The sequence below is a fragment of the Liolophura sinensis genome, chromosome 3, assembly GCF_032854445.1.
Source record: "Liolophura sinensis isolate JHLJ2023 chromosome 3, CUHK_Ljap_v2, whole genome shotgun sequence".
Lineage (NCBI taxonomy): Eukaryota > Metazoa > Mollusca > Polyplacophora > Chitonida > Chitonidae > Liolophura > Liolophura sinensis.
Genome location: NC_088297.1, coordinates 6,009,261 through 6,026,539, shown reverse-complemented (window position 1 = coordinate 6,026,539; position 17,279 = coordinate 6,009,261). Strand labels below are relative to the sequence as shown.

The 17,279-nt window shown below is 40.6% G+C and overlaps 1 protein-coding gene across 8 annotated transcripts in view; it reads left to right on the top strand.

Moving 5' to 3' along the window:
• The first annotated feature begins 8,113 nt into the window (after nt 1–8,113).
• Nucleotides 8,114–17,279, top strand: part of LOC135463585 (potassium voltage-gated channel protein Shaw-like) — an 84,435-nt gene continuing 75,269 nt past the window's right edge. For 7 of the 8 annotated variants that reach the window (XM_064740894.1, XM_064740899.1, XM_064740896.1 and 4 more), the window contains exon 1: nt 8,114–8,247. The gene's annotated coding sequence lies outside the window, so the exon portion shown is untranslated. Of the gene's footprint in view, nt 8,248–11,866; nt 12,308–17,279 lie in introns of those variants that run through there. The other variant, XM_064740893.1, reaches the window with a different exon arrangement.

The following is a 17,279-nucleotide window of genomic DNA, read 5'->3' as shown; positions in this document are numbered from 1 at the left end:
CGGAAAAAGATGAGAGTGGACCGTTGAGATTGAAACCAAGAGCATGTATACCATTAAATGGGCTATAGACAACTTGTCTGGGTGTCTTAACTGTAATTTGTGTTCCGGAAAATGTACAGAATGAATTATAAGCAACTATTGCAAAAAGAGATGATCTGAATTTTGGTAAGAGCAACTGAGTGCACCATAGCAACCGTGTCACGGAATTCGAAAATGTTGATTTGCTAAGTTCTGAGTGGATGGGTTGGATAAGTTTGTGTAAACTGCGACCTTAAGCTTTTCATGATTCCCGCATAATGAGGTTAAAGCTTACGTCGAGTACATCTTAGCCACTCTGAAGACAAACGCAGGCGAACGGAACGAGTTCCAGGTTAGTGAATATAACAATTAAGAGCAGGTAATGTGGACGATGAGCTGGGAACATTGCCAACCTATTTCAGAGTGTAACGTGCAGCGCAGACGACACTGCGAGAGTTATCACACAGAAAGTAAGGCGGACAGTAGGCGCGAAACTGCGAGAGATATCACACGAAGAGTAAGACGTGCAGTACACGGGTGTAACTGTGAGAGGTATCACACAGAGAGTAAGACGTACGGTGCGGATTGAACTGCGTGAGATAACACACAGAGAGAATAGGATACAGTACGGGTAACTTGCGTGTTTATTTTTAAATGTGTTATCTCTTTTTTTCTACAATATTGAGGTCTAGTTTTGTATTTGTGTGTCTCTTGTCCCTTTGCATTGTTTTAATGCTGTCACGTGTTGAATGTGGTGACAACAGTACTTTGAGTAATTCTAGACCAGTGACGGCTGATAAATTGCAGCTAACGTCATTGCATTTTTTTATCTAATTCTGCTTAAAGAAGAAGAAAACACAAAAAATGATGCCAATATCAGATGAAAGAGCGTCAAAATTTATTTGCATATATGATCTTTAATATTTTGGGGGATTTTTTTCAAGAGAAAAGGGTATTTGAAAATATTTTTGTGTGGTGGGTATTTGGGACCAACTTTTGGTATTTATCGTTGTTGCATAATAATGCTCTAAATAAGGATGTGATGCTTGTCTAAAAATTATTTCCAAGTGTCTTTTTCTCTTTAAGGAAAAATCGGAAATAATATTAAAGACCATATTTAGGAATAACTTTTCGCACTTCCATCCGAACTTTATGTCATTTTTATGTTTTCTCGACCTTCAAGCCATGGTTCCAGGGGGCGTGTAATTTGCTACTGTTTAAAGTTTCACCGGTAATGTGTGACCATTTGCCAGCTGTTGTCTCTGCTCTGGTTTCGCTTTCTGTTCTGTACGTCTTTACTAATACTTTACAAGCTGGCTCTTTGATATCTAATCTATTTTCCCTTCTCCCCTATACATCCTTATTTAAAGTTATATTCTGGTGGACTACTTTTAAAAATCAAGTTCGTCTGTTCTTTTTTCTTCTTTATCTTTTTGACTGAGGTCATTTTGTACTACAATCTGACAAGTTCACGTCCAGATGTCCAAATAGCCATGATCAGATAGGCGTAGACAGAGCACAAAACGGTAAAACACCTGTTCCGCCCCCGGGAGTCACTGGTTGGTCGAACTTCCCTAAGGACATGATCACATAACAATTTATTTTGGTTAAAACCGATTCCACATTAGACATTCTTCCTGTCGTCTACACTACTTAATTTGCTCACCTACCAGTTGCCGCTTGTGTGGACTGGACGAAAGACTTAATTAAACGTGGCGAGTAAACCCAGAGCAGTGACGACAGTGTGACAGTTGGAAAATGTTCACAATTCTGCAGATTACACGCCTCCTAGCACCAGGGCTTAAGCATAATTAAACCAAAATGCAATGATGTTAACAGCAAACCACCTCACTGGTCTAGAACCAAACCTTCATTCCCAAACCACACCCATTCTCCTAAACACACCCATTCTCCTAACCACACCACATTCAGGATGTTCTAGGAGTGATATCATTTCACACGTAAAACACGTATATAGCCGGTGAATACAAGCTCCAGGGTGCTGAGAAGAGCTCTATCTGAAATAGCATGAAATGTACTTTATTATGTAGCAAAAGAACTAATTATATTATGCCCAGAAATAGGTGGTGAATCCCACATCAGAAACCTATCAGGCAAGAAACACGTGATAAACACGTGATAAATATAATAAAGAAAGAAATATAAGTTGTCTAATATTCAGTGCTGTGCATGTGTAAAACATCCACGTTCGGTGGAATAATGTGCGTTTTTGAAACATTCTGAACATTGCATCCAAGAGAATTGTGCTCTTTGTAAAATTTATCAAATTATCTAAATCTATATGCATCTCAGTTTGATTGCAACTGTTCCAAATAGCCAGGGTGGCGAGCTAATTCAACACGATGAATATAGCACCCCTAGCACCGGGATAAGTGGGATTAGACACAATCGTGAAGCATAATCCCGCATTAAAAGCCATTTCAGGAAAGACATATGTGATAAATGTGATGAAAGAAATGTAAATTGCTTCATATTCACTGTGTACACTGCATGGTTAACACATATACATGCCATGTCAAAGCAAATTTGCTTTTTGTTTCGAACGGAATTGGTGCACGCTTAAACGAATGAGCTGTTATTCATTTGTGAATCTTCTTTGTAGAGAAACTATGAGGACGTTGTAACTTCCTCAACAATGAAGAGGAGGTTAGGAATTTTTGTATTGTATAGCAGTCCTCCATCATAATGAACGTTGTTAATTCAATAGTCACAATAATTAATGACGTACAGCATAGAATGAGTGAGTGCTTGGGGTTTAACACTTTTTCAGTTATATAGCGACGAAGGAATCCTTAGAATGCATGTAATGTGCCTCCTTGTTGCAGGACGGATTTCTACCGCTCTTTTATCTAGTGCCGTTTCACTGAGACGCCTTACCGAAGGCAAGTAAGCCGTCCCGGCCGAACCATTATACTGATACCGGCCAACCAGTCGTTGGACTATCCCTTTCATGCTGAAGGCCAAGCGAGGAAGTTACAACTTCCTCTTGGGTGTGACTCGACCCAGGATTGACCCTGGATCTACCGCTCCCGCAAAGGACATTCTACAAACTATGCTATCGGGGCCGGTCGTACAGCATAGAGAATAGGGCTAGAGCATCGATCACACTGTGATAGCTGGCAAATGGTCAGAGGTAACCGGCGAAACACGATCTCTTGTCACTTTACCTTAATCAGGGTTTTATTCTAACTTTTAATGTAATTGTTTAAATAATAGTAATTTGCACGCATAAATATGAAAAATTAAGTAAAAAAAATCAATGATGTTAATTGCAATTAAATTGACGTTACTGGTCTAGAAAGACGAATTGTCCCATGCAGACGCTGTGTACATACAGCCGGTATAGACTTGGGTTAAGTGGAATAATACACTCTACGAAGCATTCTGAACACTGGGTCCAAGAGAACTCTGCTCCTTGTACAATTCAGCAAAAGTATCCGCAAACTCGTGTACCATGCCCGTTTATAAGTTGTCGATAATCAAAGCATGTATCACAGTTGCACCTTGATTGCAACAGTGAATGTATCCAACCTGGTGGTATAATTCAACACCGTGGATATATATGCACTAGCCCCGGGTTATTTATTTTATTTATTTGACAGGTGTTTTACGCCGTACTCAAGAATATTTCACTTACACGACGGTGGCCAGCATTATGGTAGGAGGAAACCGGGCAAAGCCCGGGGCAAGCCCACGACCATCCGCAGGATGCTGGCAGACCTTCCCACGTACGGCCGGAGAGGTATTTATTTTATTTATTTATTAATTTGATTGGTGTTTTACGCCGTACTCAAAAATATTTCACTTATACGACGGCGGCCAGCATTATGGTAGGAGGAAACCGGGCAGAGCCTCGGGGAAACCCACGACCGTCCGCAGGATCCTGGCAGACCTTCCCACGTACGCCCGGAGAGGAAGCCAGCATGGCCCCGGATTAAGAACAGTGCTTATATTTATTTACAAGAGAAGTATACCCTTTGTAAAACTAAAGATGCTTAAAATGAAAGCGTTTAATGGAATAATCTTGACTCACCATACACTTTTAAAAAAAGGAACTATGATCACAAATCAATTTTGTGTAAAACAAAACAGGTGAAACGCCGAATATTGTAGTCAACATATTTGGTATTCCATATTTCGGCGTAGCTATGTAGCCATCTTCAGGACAGTCATATAACAAAGGGTCTACCCAATACTACACAAGGAGAGATATGTACATGCCATATGCGGGATCCTTCCACATTTTGCTGTCCAAGTAAGGATAATTTTAGTCAAAAATTTAATCTTTATCTCTTGTAAAGTTGCCGTGACAAAGAAACAGTTTGTTGTAACAGAGAAATTTTGTATAACATCCCACAATTTGTCATCGGTAGTGAATTAGTAGGGAACCAGTTGAAACAAATAAATTAATATAATTTACTTCATAGTTATATCAGGTGCCCTTTTTGTCCTCCTTTGAAAAGTCAATTTTCCTGAGTGTTATAGCAATATCGAATGTCATCAACATCCTTAGACATGTTTAAGAGTAAACAGCGTTTCTTAATTCTAAACAATATGAACCGTGAACAAGTTAACATCTAACGAATGTAACGAATGTGTATGTAAGCTTTGAGTTTTATTTTGTACTTCACAATTTTTCATTCATATAACGACGAGGAGTCATTAGACGTATGTACATGTACTGTGTCTTCTTGTGGCAGGCCTCCAAAGTGCTGCCGCCACTAAAGTACTGGAAACTTTTAGTTACAAGTTGTAACTTCAAACTCCAGTTTATCTATTCTAGTTTGGAGTTACAAGATGAACTGGTATCTGAACGTGTCTTTTAGGCCGAAGACATGGAACAATGACAGTCGCATTATACTGGCTCTAACCTCTCAGTTCGGAGGGCTAAGCGAGGCAGCAACGAGTATTATTTTTTAAAGCCTTTGGACTTGATCCCTGGTCTCCCGACGACGAGGTGAAACCATTAGGCCACCAAACTGATTTTTTCCTCATACAGGGTAGCCGTATAATAGAGGGTGATCTTTAGGGTCCTACATATGGCGTGTTCATATTTGTTAGATATTCTTTGTTTTGTGACATTTCAGTCAATGTCACAAATTTTTACCACAAAAATGGTAGGGAAATGAATGTAAAAACTCACAGCATAGATAGTAAAACCAGAGCAGGGACGACAGTGCGAAAATTGGCATTGGTAGCACGTAACCAGTGAAGTACGGCCTCTGGTGAGTTCTAACCAGTGAAATACGGCCTCTGGTGAGATTTAACCAGTGAAGTACGGCCTCTGGTGAGTTCTAACCAGTGAAGTACGGCCTCTGGCGAGTTCTAACCAGTGAAGTACGGCCTCTGGTGAGTTTTAACCAGTGAAGTACGGCCTCTGGTGAGTTCTAACCAGTGAAGTACGGCCTCTGGTGAGCTCTAACCAGTGAAATACCGCCTCTGGCGAGTTCTAACCAGTGAAATATCGCCTCTGGTGAGCTCTAATCAGTGAAATACCGCCTCTGGCGAGTTCTAACCGGTGAAATACCGCCTCTGGTGAGCTCTAACCAGTGAAATACCGCCTCTGGCGAGTTCTAACCAGTGAAATACCGCCTCTGGTGAGCTCTAACCAGTGAAATACCGCCTCTGGTGAGTACATCTGTTAGGATATTACCCTGTTTCTGTGTAAAGTTTAAATACACTGAATAGTAACCAAGACGCTGAATAGTTGTAACCAAGACGTTGAATAGTAGTAACCAAGACGCTGAATAGTTGTAATCAAGACGCTGAGTAGTAGTAACCAAGACACTGAATAGTTGTTAACCAAGATGTTGAATAGTAGTAACCAAGATGTTGAATAGTAGTAATCAAGACGTTGAATAGTAGTAACCAGACGCAGAGTAGTTGTAACCAAGATGTTGAATAGTAGTAAACCAAGACGCTAAACAGTAGTATCCAAGACGCTGAGTAGTAGTAAACAAGACGCTGAATAGTTGTAACCAAGACGCTGGATAGTTGTAACCAAGACGATGAACAGTAGTAACAAGACGCTGTTTCTGTGTTAAGTTTAAATACACTGAATAGTAGTAACCAAGACGCTGAATAGTTGTAACCAAGACGTTGAATAGTAGTAACCAAGACGTTGAATAGTAGTAACCAAGACGCTGTTTCTGTGTAAAGTTTAAATACACTGAATAGTAGTAACCAAGACGCTGAATAGTTGTAACCAAGGACGTTGAATAGTAGTAACCAAGACGCTGAATAGTTTGTAACCAAGACGCTGAACAGTAGTAAACCCAGACGCTGAATAGTTGTAACCAAGACGTTGAATAAGTAGTAACCAAGACGCTGAGTAGTAGTAAACAAGACGCTGAATAGTTGTAACCAAGACGCTGATAGTTGTAACCAAGGACGATGAACAGTAGTAACCAAGACGCTGAATCAGAATTACTATAGATGAAAATGCTGCTCATTAGACGTTACTGGTCTATCAGATTTTATTAATAATAACATAGATTCTAACAGATGCCTGTTGCATTGCAACGATATTAAGCGCTTTTGCAAATCAGCGCAGAAACACCGGATGTACACTTAATGATCGTTTATTGTGCGCATGTGATATTCTTGAGTAATTCTAGACCAGTAACGTCTAATAAATTGTACCTAACATCACTGTATTTTTTTTTACCTAATTCGACTTAAGCCATGGTGCTTGGGGACATGTAAATTGCAACTACTTAGGCATTTACATGAACAGTTAGAATAAAACCCTGGACTGTGCTAAATTAATCGAGAGGTCATTTTTTGATAGGTTTCCTGTAACCTTGTGTCATGTCACTGTCGTCGCTGCCCTGGCCTTCCTCTCTATGCTGTACGTCTATAATTATATTATTATGGTCTGTCTGATACTTTCATTTTTTTTTTACCCGAAGTTAACATATTTATCGCATACACCGTAAAACACTCATAAGCCATTTGCCGGCTATCACACTGTCGTCGCTGCTCTGGTTTTTATTATCTATGCTGTATGGTCTTATTTATTTATTTAATTGGTGTTTTACGCCGTACTCAAGAATATTTCACTAATACGACGGCGGCCAGCATTATGGTGGGAGAAGACCGGGCAGAGCCCGGGGGAAACCCACGGCCATCCGCAGGTAGCTGACAGGCCTTCCCACGTACGGCCGGAGAGGAAGCCAGCATGAGCTGGACTTGAACTCACAGCGACCGCATTGGTGATAGGCTCCTGGGTCATTACACTGCGCTAGCGCGCTAACCAACTGAGCCACGGAGGCCCTACGTACGTCTTTAATTAAATCAGTTAAAAGGCCTGAGTTAAATTCGTGAGTAATAGGGCGTGTGAGAACTGGGGACGCATATTAAACGAATAGCTGCTGCATTTAGTCCGCTAAATGAAAATGACGTGCGTTTTGCAGGCATAACGAAACCAAACTAAAAACAATTATCTGTGGTATTGTATAGGGACTATCATTTATAGTTATTAGTTTAACCAAAAGCAAATGAAAAGTAAACTTGTCTTAAGTATGCTTAATACACGTATCGCCATAATGCTAAACCAGGGAATTTAACATGGCGAGTAAATAGCAATATGACGTTCCGAGAACAGAGCAAACAGGCTGGAAAAAAAGCCCGACACTTTCTGCAGAGGTTTTATGGTACCTGATTACTGCGGTATGGAATACTGTTTGCCTAGGGCCACAGGCGCAGTGACAAAAATAGTGCAACCACTTAGCAGATTTAAGGCCCGGAATTTATGAAGCCTGCCATTTTTTGAACGCCAAGTTTGGCCTTGATATATACAATTTTCGTCGGCAGGGTTTATGTTTTGCTGAGCCCGTGAGCGCATTGATTTGATGGCCTTTAGTACATTTCCTCACTGTTCGATGATCCGCGAGGCACGAGGCGGCGGCTCGATGTCACTCACCCTTGCTCCCCTCCCATCACCTAGCGAATGGAATCGCCCAGAGGCTGCGTCGCTCGCTGTAGCTTGCCTGTAAAACGCCGTACCAAGACTTCCAATGTCGACTGGCTACGTTTCCATCGACATTACGGAGAAGACTTTCTCGCCGGGTGCTTCGTGTAAATGCCGTGGTTTCTCACCACCGTGTTACATTCGTGCAATGATGAGGTGTGGGATGTAACCAATGGATTGATATGTTACTAGCGGCTCATAGGAACACATTCGTATAGCGGAAGAAGCGATTGAAGGTAACATATAAATATGCTAATGGTATGCAATGGCAGTGGCGGTTGACGGTGTAAGTATACACTCTCTACCGGCCACGTTACTTCTTGAGCTTTTTACATCTTTTCTTAGATAACCTAACGGTAACAATGATTAATGATTTTAATAATACGGTCTTCATTCGACGAAACAAAATATTGTATATTTTAAAATCGATGAATTAATATTTTACCCATTATAGAACCCGATTTTCACTGGGCAGGAAGAGGGGGGGGGAACATGTAGTCGGTCTGGAATTCCATGTTGTATCTTTGAATGGACACAATATCATCATGAAGAAAAATGGCATTGTGATACCATGCCATCCTCCTCATGGTGTCGAAGTATATGTTATAGGCCTGTATAAGCCTGTTCCGTAACTAGAGGAAACAAAAATTACCGCTAGGTATATACGTCTCTGGGATAGTCATTGATTTGGTGTACCGGCCGGCCAAGCTGTCTATAGTGATGTACACATGGTGAGCTGTGTACAGGCCTCCATAAAGGCCAGCGTTCGGAGCTGGCCAGTGATGCGAACGCGGGCAGCCTTAGCATTGATTTGCATGTATAATGGCCGTATGTGTCTCGTGGTGCTACCACCGGCCTCTGTACGGCTCAGCAGTGGCTACGATAGCTAGCTACATCCACGGGCTCAGCCATGCTCCCGTACACACATAGATTAACACAGCAGCGGTGAATCTTCCCACAGACATCCCCACCCCCCACGCACTCAAATCCCCGCCCTCAGCACCACACTTACACACAGCCACCGACACAGCTCATAACTCGCTATTACATGCCTACTTGCCCCCCACAACCCTACAATCCAATTTCACTACGAATCATTGCCTGCCGTGACAAACCCTGGATGGTTTTCAAGTATGATGTTGGTTTTTTATCCCAGGTTATCTCACATTTTACTGCATCACACAGTGTGTGCTCTCTGTGAAATACCGCCATTGTTGATAACACCTGAATACCGGTGTATAGTTCAGCTGAAATACACCCACTGGGGTTTAACACTGTACCCAGTGAAGAACCACCACCTTTCAACAGGTACCTGACAAACCACCGACGAAACCAGCGAGAGTTAGATTCGAACCTGAGACTTAGTTGGTTGGATTATAATATACAAGGCTGCAGCACAGAGAGTAAAACTAAAGTAGTGACGACAGTGTGATAGCTGGCAAATGGTCACACGTAACCGGTGAAATACGGCCTCTTGTTAACTCAACTCAGTTAATATTTTATTCTTTCTGTTCATGTAATGCTGAAATAGTTGCATCTTACCCCCCCCCCCCCCCATTAGCACCCATTAGAAGAATTAGGTGAAGAAAAATAAAGAAGGGATGTTAATTACAATGTAACAGACGAAAGTAGTCTAGAGTTACTCAAAAAGCTTTGTTGTCATAACATTTAATGTACAAACACATTTAAATCATTGCAAAGAGAGCAGACCTCGGGGTTGCTTAGTCCAGCAGAATCCTGGTTTATTCAGACATACAATATGAAAACATAGAAGCTGATTAACTGCAGCGAGAACAACAATTTTAACTTAAGCGGCGAGAATTTGGTAACTGTTGAATATTTTCCTGCTTTTTTTTTTGGTTAAATATTTTTCAAGAAGAACAGGAAGATATTTGCGCGTCCTGAGTCTGGAATTGATACCGTGAGCGTTACCGTATTGACTACATAACCCATAGATTCTTTATGAGAAGAGCATGTCTATTATAACGTTAATAGGATCTATTTTTTGTCGGAATTGATGTCTTATTGTGTAAACCGCCGTGTCGGCGACGTATTAATATAACTGCCCTACTTTCCAACCTTAACGACAGATCAACAGCGTTTTGTTTTCGTCGTCGTGTTCAACAGCCTCCGGTATAAAGCAGGAAACTTCCAAGTCTCATTTACCCTTGACAACACATCCGGGGACTTGACCGATCCACCATTGTTGGCTTCTGTGTACATATGGCGTGTACAGGGTCGTAAAATAACAACGGTTAACAAAAGCCTAACAACTGTGACTAAGTGCGGAATGATATAAACTGTTCAAACACGTTGGCATGATTGGACTGTTCACGATATGGAGACCTAGTTTGATACTGAAGTCTTTTTTGTACCTTGGACCTTGAGGGAGTGTGCATGTGTTTTTGTGGGACTGAATTGGGATGGGACCTAACTATTATCATGAATTGATCCTACATATTGTATTGTTATAAAAATTTTCCACTTGGGCGCCTGTTATTTTTGCTACTGTGAGTGATTTATCATCTGGTGAGTCAGTAAGTCGCCCAGTACACGGATGCATGTGTTGGTGTTCACTGGACATAGTTAAGACGCACAGAATAGAGCGTAAAACTAGAGCAACAACGACAGTGTGTGAAAGTTGGCAAAGGGTCACATGTAACCGGTGAAATACGGCCTCTTGTCAATTTACCTCAGTTAGGTTTTTGCTCTAACTGTTCATGGAAATGCATAAATAGTAGCAAATTACACACCCCCTAACACCATGGCTTAAGCAAAATTAAGAATAATGTACTGACGGCAATTGCAAAATTATTCAAAATGCAGTGTTATCATCACATTTAACACACAATAACATTAAAACAATGAACAGTTGACTGTTCCTTATTGCATGAACCAGTCCTGATTTCTTTCTCTAACAGGTAAGATATTTTACACCTATCTAAGCATTGGCATGAACAGTTAGAATAAAAGTCTAACTGAGGTAAACTGAGGCTGTGTTTCGCCAGTTACCCTGTGACCATTTGCCAGCTATCACACAGGCGCCGTACCTCTAGATTTATTCTCTTTGTTGCACGCCTTCTATTATTATATTTTGATATGTGCTCTGTGTACGTCAGTACTTAATTCAAGCGGCCAGTCAAGAATTGTTTCGTAATGTTTAGAATTATTGATCAGTAGCTTGATAAAGGGATAAGTGATTTACAATATGACGTCAATATCTTACAGTTGCCTTACATTGAACTACATATCCGTTGTGTTGAACTAGATCGCCACGGTGGACATGAACAGTTGCTATCATACTTTGATTATCGACAACTTACAAGCAAGCATGGTATACACGATTTGGACACTGGTTTGATTCATTCGCCTAGGACATTCCGTGCGTCTTTCCAACAGCATTGGGAACTACTGGCTGCGTCTCTTTGCATGAATCCGTTCTTTATATACTTTCTTAATTCTTCGGTGGTTTGTGTTAAACAGTCATTTCGTTAGCCAATCGGTTACGTCATTTGGCATTCAGAGCGTCAATCGTTAGCCAGTTAACGAGCCTAACAGCGCCCTGATCAATCTATCAGCATGTAAATCCTCCATTCACTGAGAGTTATTCTCATGCAATTAACCCAGTCAGTTTTTCAGCTGTTGTGTTAGTCAACAAGTCTGTTGGGCAACAGTTTAACCAGTCAACCAGTATTCAATCGGTCAACCAGTCCGCCATTCAGTCTTCTAAACAGTAAACCAGCCAGTTATTCGGCCCATAACCAGTCCCCCAGTCCTTCCGAAAATAGGTCTGTTGCAACTCTGTTAATGAGTCATGTAGTGTCAATCTAAACCATTCAATCATCAAAAGAATTATACGCGATGATGTAAGCAGCGTCGAACGTTCCAGGACTGTACCATATTCCGAAAAGCACTGTGTATTTATTACCGCGTCAGTTTAGCCCTCTATCAGCACCATGTTGTTTCACGTCGGCTTACTTTCCAAAGAAAACAAATAAGTTGGCGACGAAAGGTGGATAAGGCTGACTGGGAGGTTAAACAACACGGTTTATAGACCTGTGTATTCATCTGTGGGGAATCATCAGTATCTGTTGCGCCCAATCCAGACAGCACCGAAATAATTTCGAATGTTTCAGGCTTTACACAAAAGCAAACCAGACAGTAACATGGGAACAAGGTAGAAATGTCGTATCTAAGCAGTTTCAAATCCATCACCGTCTAGTACTTCGGGCGCGCACTAAGAAAAGAATGAGAAACTAAAAATTTATCATCAAATCTTTGAGGATGCAAGTACAGGTCAGAAAAAATTGTTTTGTCACGTGCCTTTGCCTTTTAAGTATGCATGTTATGTCGTGCTTGTAAGCCACATAGTCGATTAGTCGATTATTTGACTTATATTGCGTTATCAAAGTTTTGATCTATATATGGGTCAACCTATGTGTACATTCCTATAGCTTGTTTCCAGAAAGCCTCGATCCATTTACCAGTCATGTCTATATAAAATATAGGTCCTCTGGTTTGTTGGCTACTTTTCACAAATCGAACCAAAAATGGATCCATCATTGTTCATGTACCGTGCTGGCCTTCGGGTCTGTTATGGCTAGTTTCCTCAAATGGACCAATCACACTCCGTGTATCACGTACGAGGTCTTCGGGCCTGTTGCATACTTTCTTCTTTATGGACCAATCACACTCCGTGTATCACGTACGAGGTCTTCGGGCCTGTTGCGTGCTTTCCTCAAATGGACCAGTCACTCTTCTCGGGCTATGTAGGTCTTCGGGTCTATTTGCTGTCATCAGCGTATAGATCAGCTATCGACATCGCACAAGATCGGCTTTTAGATATGTTACATTATCCCCTAAATAAGCCAATAAGCGACCTTGTGGTATTAATCCTCCGGCGAAGTGACGCTGGGGTAAGGGGGGGGGGGTGAGTGGGTAATTGACATCAGCCCGTAAAAGGGCACGTTAAAAGATAATGATCTCGATTCATCCACCATTAGCATTACTAGATCACGAAGCTAACATTTATTGTGTTTGTGTGGCTTTTGTGTTGGACTATATTGAATAGTATTTCGTTATTGCCGTGAATTTGTTGACATGCTGATGTGTTGACCGGTTAATGAATTAAGAATACCCATTTAGACAATAACCAAATGTCCCTGAGGTTATCTGTACGCGCTTGTCTTTCTCTGACGTGATGAATCAAGGGAAGCGATGGCTGGACGTTGGTCGTGTTGGGATTGTCCATACTTTCAAGAACATTGTTGCTGAATTCTAAACCTTAAGGTCGTTGTTTCGAGCCCAGCTTTCGCTGGTCCTACTGTACGGCTTTATGTCGGGCGGCTTGACACGCACCTCGGTGGTGTACTTTGAGCACGTGGCTTTCTCCAAGGATAAACCTATCGCATAAATGAAGAAAGTACGGTGTTAAACACTAATCAAGTAAATAAATTAATGAAATAAATTTCCAAAACACCCGAAAAGCAGTGTTTCATTACGAAATTGGCAAGAAGTTTATTTTCAGAAATGAGGTTGTCACTAATTTTGAATAATATCGGCATACAACAACGCGCATGAGCACGGGTCTTATTTGTCGCATGCTTTATACATATCACATATACCACTCACATAACAAGATCGGATTGACCTTTTGACCTAGTGCGACATATGGCTATATTTACTCTGTGGTTTAAGTGAGCCCTACGCCCTATAATCAACGTTCATGAAAAAATGTGTGAAATGCATACATGATATAATACGTGTCGAGGAATGACAGAAATCGAAGATTAGAAAACATTTTGCTACATTTTTTTTCTGAGATCGCCTATTGTGTGATAGGTTGTTACAATTTGCCTGCGTGTTTCAAGGATTATGTAATAAGTTTGTCAACATCATGTCAAAAATAATATAATTATAGATGTACAGCTTAGAGGAATACCAGAGCAGTAACGACAACGTCATGGCGTCCAAATGTCCACACGTAACTGGTGAAATACAGTCTCTCTTTATAGTCAATTTACCTCAGTTAGGGTTTTATTCTCACTGATCATCTAAATGCTTAAACAATAGCAAATTACACACCCTCTAGCACCATGGCTTGAACAGAATTAGGTAAGAAAAAAATTGCACTGATGTTAACAGCAATTTATTACAGACCGGTGTAGAATTACTCAAAATGATGTGTTGTCATCACGTTTAACATACAATCACATTAAAATGTCATTGGCACAGCTGTGACTTGTACCTTACTGTACAACTCAACCTAGTCTGACCGCCATTTTTTTTCTCAACAATTGCTACTAAAATTGAGGCAATAACGTCTTGTTACCATGGTAATCTCCAGTGAGGAGTGGTGGATAGCCAAGCAGGCAAAAATTGTATTTTTACATTTATAAGATTTGTATCGCCGTCTTTATGGCAGTATTACTCAATCAGTACTTCAGCACTCTTTAATTCTGCTTTACATCTGATGAATGCAGCGTTTCCAATGGCCCTCGCGTTTTTGTGTAATCATGGAGATTTTTATCCCTTTGTTTAGTTTTGATGGAGACGATATGTAGGTGAGAATTTAGCGAACAAAGCATTAACTGCGGGGAGTATGCTTACAGTTCTCTTCCAAGAAAATACTCCCTTAAACTGGAATGTCCTGTGTAACTTTAGAAATGTTAAATACATTGTTTTAGAAATGGTGACTAAGGGAAACATTTGTAATACAAGGCTAATACATGGTTAATACATGGTTAAGTGTTTATTTTACACGTTTCAAACTCATTGGAACATGGTGTAATTAATGACTGTTTTATGTCGGGTTTTGAGATGTTAAGAATTCTGTAATCTAACGCTGTCTCATAACTTACATTGTTGTTATAATAATAATTACACGGCATAGTTTTGTAAGATATTTTCACACTTAGAAATTTTTAACATTTATCATTTGCATTATAATAGAATATGGACGAAGTGTTTAGAATCTCTGGCGCTCTGTTTCACAAGTGTCCATATTTCTGCTTAACCCGTGGCTAAAGCCTTTATATAAATTGAAGTGAATAATAGCGTCACTTGGGATATACGAACAGTTGCAAAAGTGCATCTGAGATCCTTCTGATGAACGACAACGGTGTTGATTTGGATACTGGTTTAGAACATTCTAGAACATTCCTTTCATCTTTAGCCTTTCCAGTATCATTGAAAACTGTTGACTGCTTCTCCATGCATGAAACCGCCATAATTTCTCTGTGCTTCCATAGTTCTTTATTGTTTTGTGTTGAAGATTGATTTGGACATTGCTCTTGCAAATGATAATCCGAAAGGTTTGGTTGATTTACTTTATTTATTTATTTGATTGCTGTTTATGCCGTACTCAATATTTCACTTATACGACGGCGGCCAACATTATGGTGGGAGGAAACCGGGCAGAGCCCGGGGGAAACTCACGACCATCCGCAGGTTGCTGACAGATCTTCCCATATACGGCTGGAGAGGAAGCCAGCATGAGCTGGACTTGAACTCACATCGACCGCATTGGTGAGAGACTCCTGGGTCATTACGCTGTGCTAGCGCGCTAACCAACTGAGCCACGGAGGCTAGTTCCATTATGGTTGATGATTGTTACATAGGAAAGTATCTGAAGTACGACAAAGATCCTGTTAAGTTGTTTGTACTTAACTGTATTACAGCACACTTGCGTCAAATAGCGTTATGACGAGTCCCTGACAGTATAAATCTTGTGTATGAAGTATGAAGTGCCCGTGAAATATGATTTACTCTCTTCATAAAACTCTTGGATAATAAAATGATAAGTGCCATTTGGCTTTGCCATATGCTTCCCGGGGGTCCATGGCGTCCCCGTGCCAATCTCCCACTTGTCTAGCTCACCCGTGGTTTTTGTAATTCAATCTGACATAGATGGATTCAAGTGTCCATTTTGATCATTTTGAGCGCAAATTTTATCCCACAGCTCACGTGCAGTGGCTATGACTTCAGAACGAGGCGATATGAATATGTATGCGTACACATTGATATATTGAGTAATGAATGAATTGAGCTCCGTAGTCTGCCCATGACGTCATTGCCAAGTCAAGCATACGTAAACAGAGGTGTTAATATTTACGTCACGTGAAAACAGGCGGGAGCAATTCACAATGATCCACTTTTCAAATCTATAGTCTTGTTTGACAGTCAGTTATGTTGCATTCGAAGACAATTTTGTTGCACGTGAGCTTGTGCACAAAAAGCTTTTACCTGAGAAAGATTCATTTATATGAGCACAGATGTTCCATCAGGTGCACAATCAAATCGTACTGCCTTAAGCTGATAACATCATTGTCGATGTGAAAGTGAAAAACAACTATCAGTTTGCTCTGATTATTGCGGCTTATTAATGAATGGGCTCTTGTCAGGTAAATGACACACTGACAAAGGTAACGTGACAAGAGGCCGTATTTCACCAGTTACGCGTGACCATTATCAAGTATAACACTGTTGTTTTTCTCTGGTTTTACTCTGTTTGCTGTAAGTTTTTTTTTATTTTATTGAAATAAAAGCTGCAATTCTTTTTAATGATGCTTATGTTTTGAAAACAATGTGCCAACCGGCTTTTGCCAAAATTCCGTAATGGTGTTGCAACTTTGCGGTACAGTTATACCAAGCTTTGCAACATAGTAACTAATTGAAAGGCGACAACTATACGTCTATCCACTGGCAGTAAACGAGCAGCGTTCCAGTATTGACACATAGCACTTTAACTCTCACTGTGGCACACAAAGACAAGGCGAAACCATTAAGAGGATTTTCAACATAGACACTAGAATGGTCCAGTGAAGAATGTGCTCATATTACGCTTTATTACCTTCCTCGAGAGCTTGTCAAACGAGGAAAGAAGCATTTAGTATTGTTTTATTAAGGCGTTGTCATGGCGATGAAATAACTTGACGGAAATAGGTCGTCTCTGCGGATTTTATTTGATGTAGTCTCGAGGAGTCGCGTTATTAACAAGTCTGGGGATTGAAGTCTTGTTTTCGACATGTTGGACGACTTCGTCTGCTTATTGTGGACGCCATTTTGAATGAATGAATAAGTGCGGGTGGATAAACGATCACGGGTTTACGTCATCATGTTAGTATTCAGCATTATGACTTTACGGAATTATGGTAGCTTTCAGGGTTATGACTTTACGCCATTATGGTAGTATTCAGCATTATGGATTTACGTTATCATGGTAGTTTTCAGCATTATGACTTTACGCCATTATGGTAGTTTTCAGGGT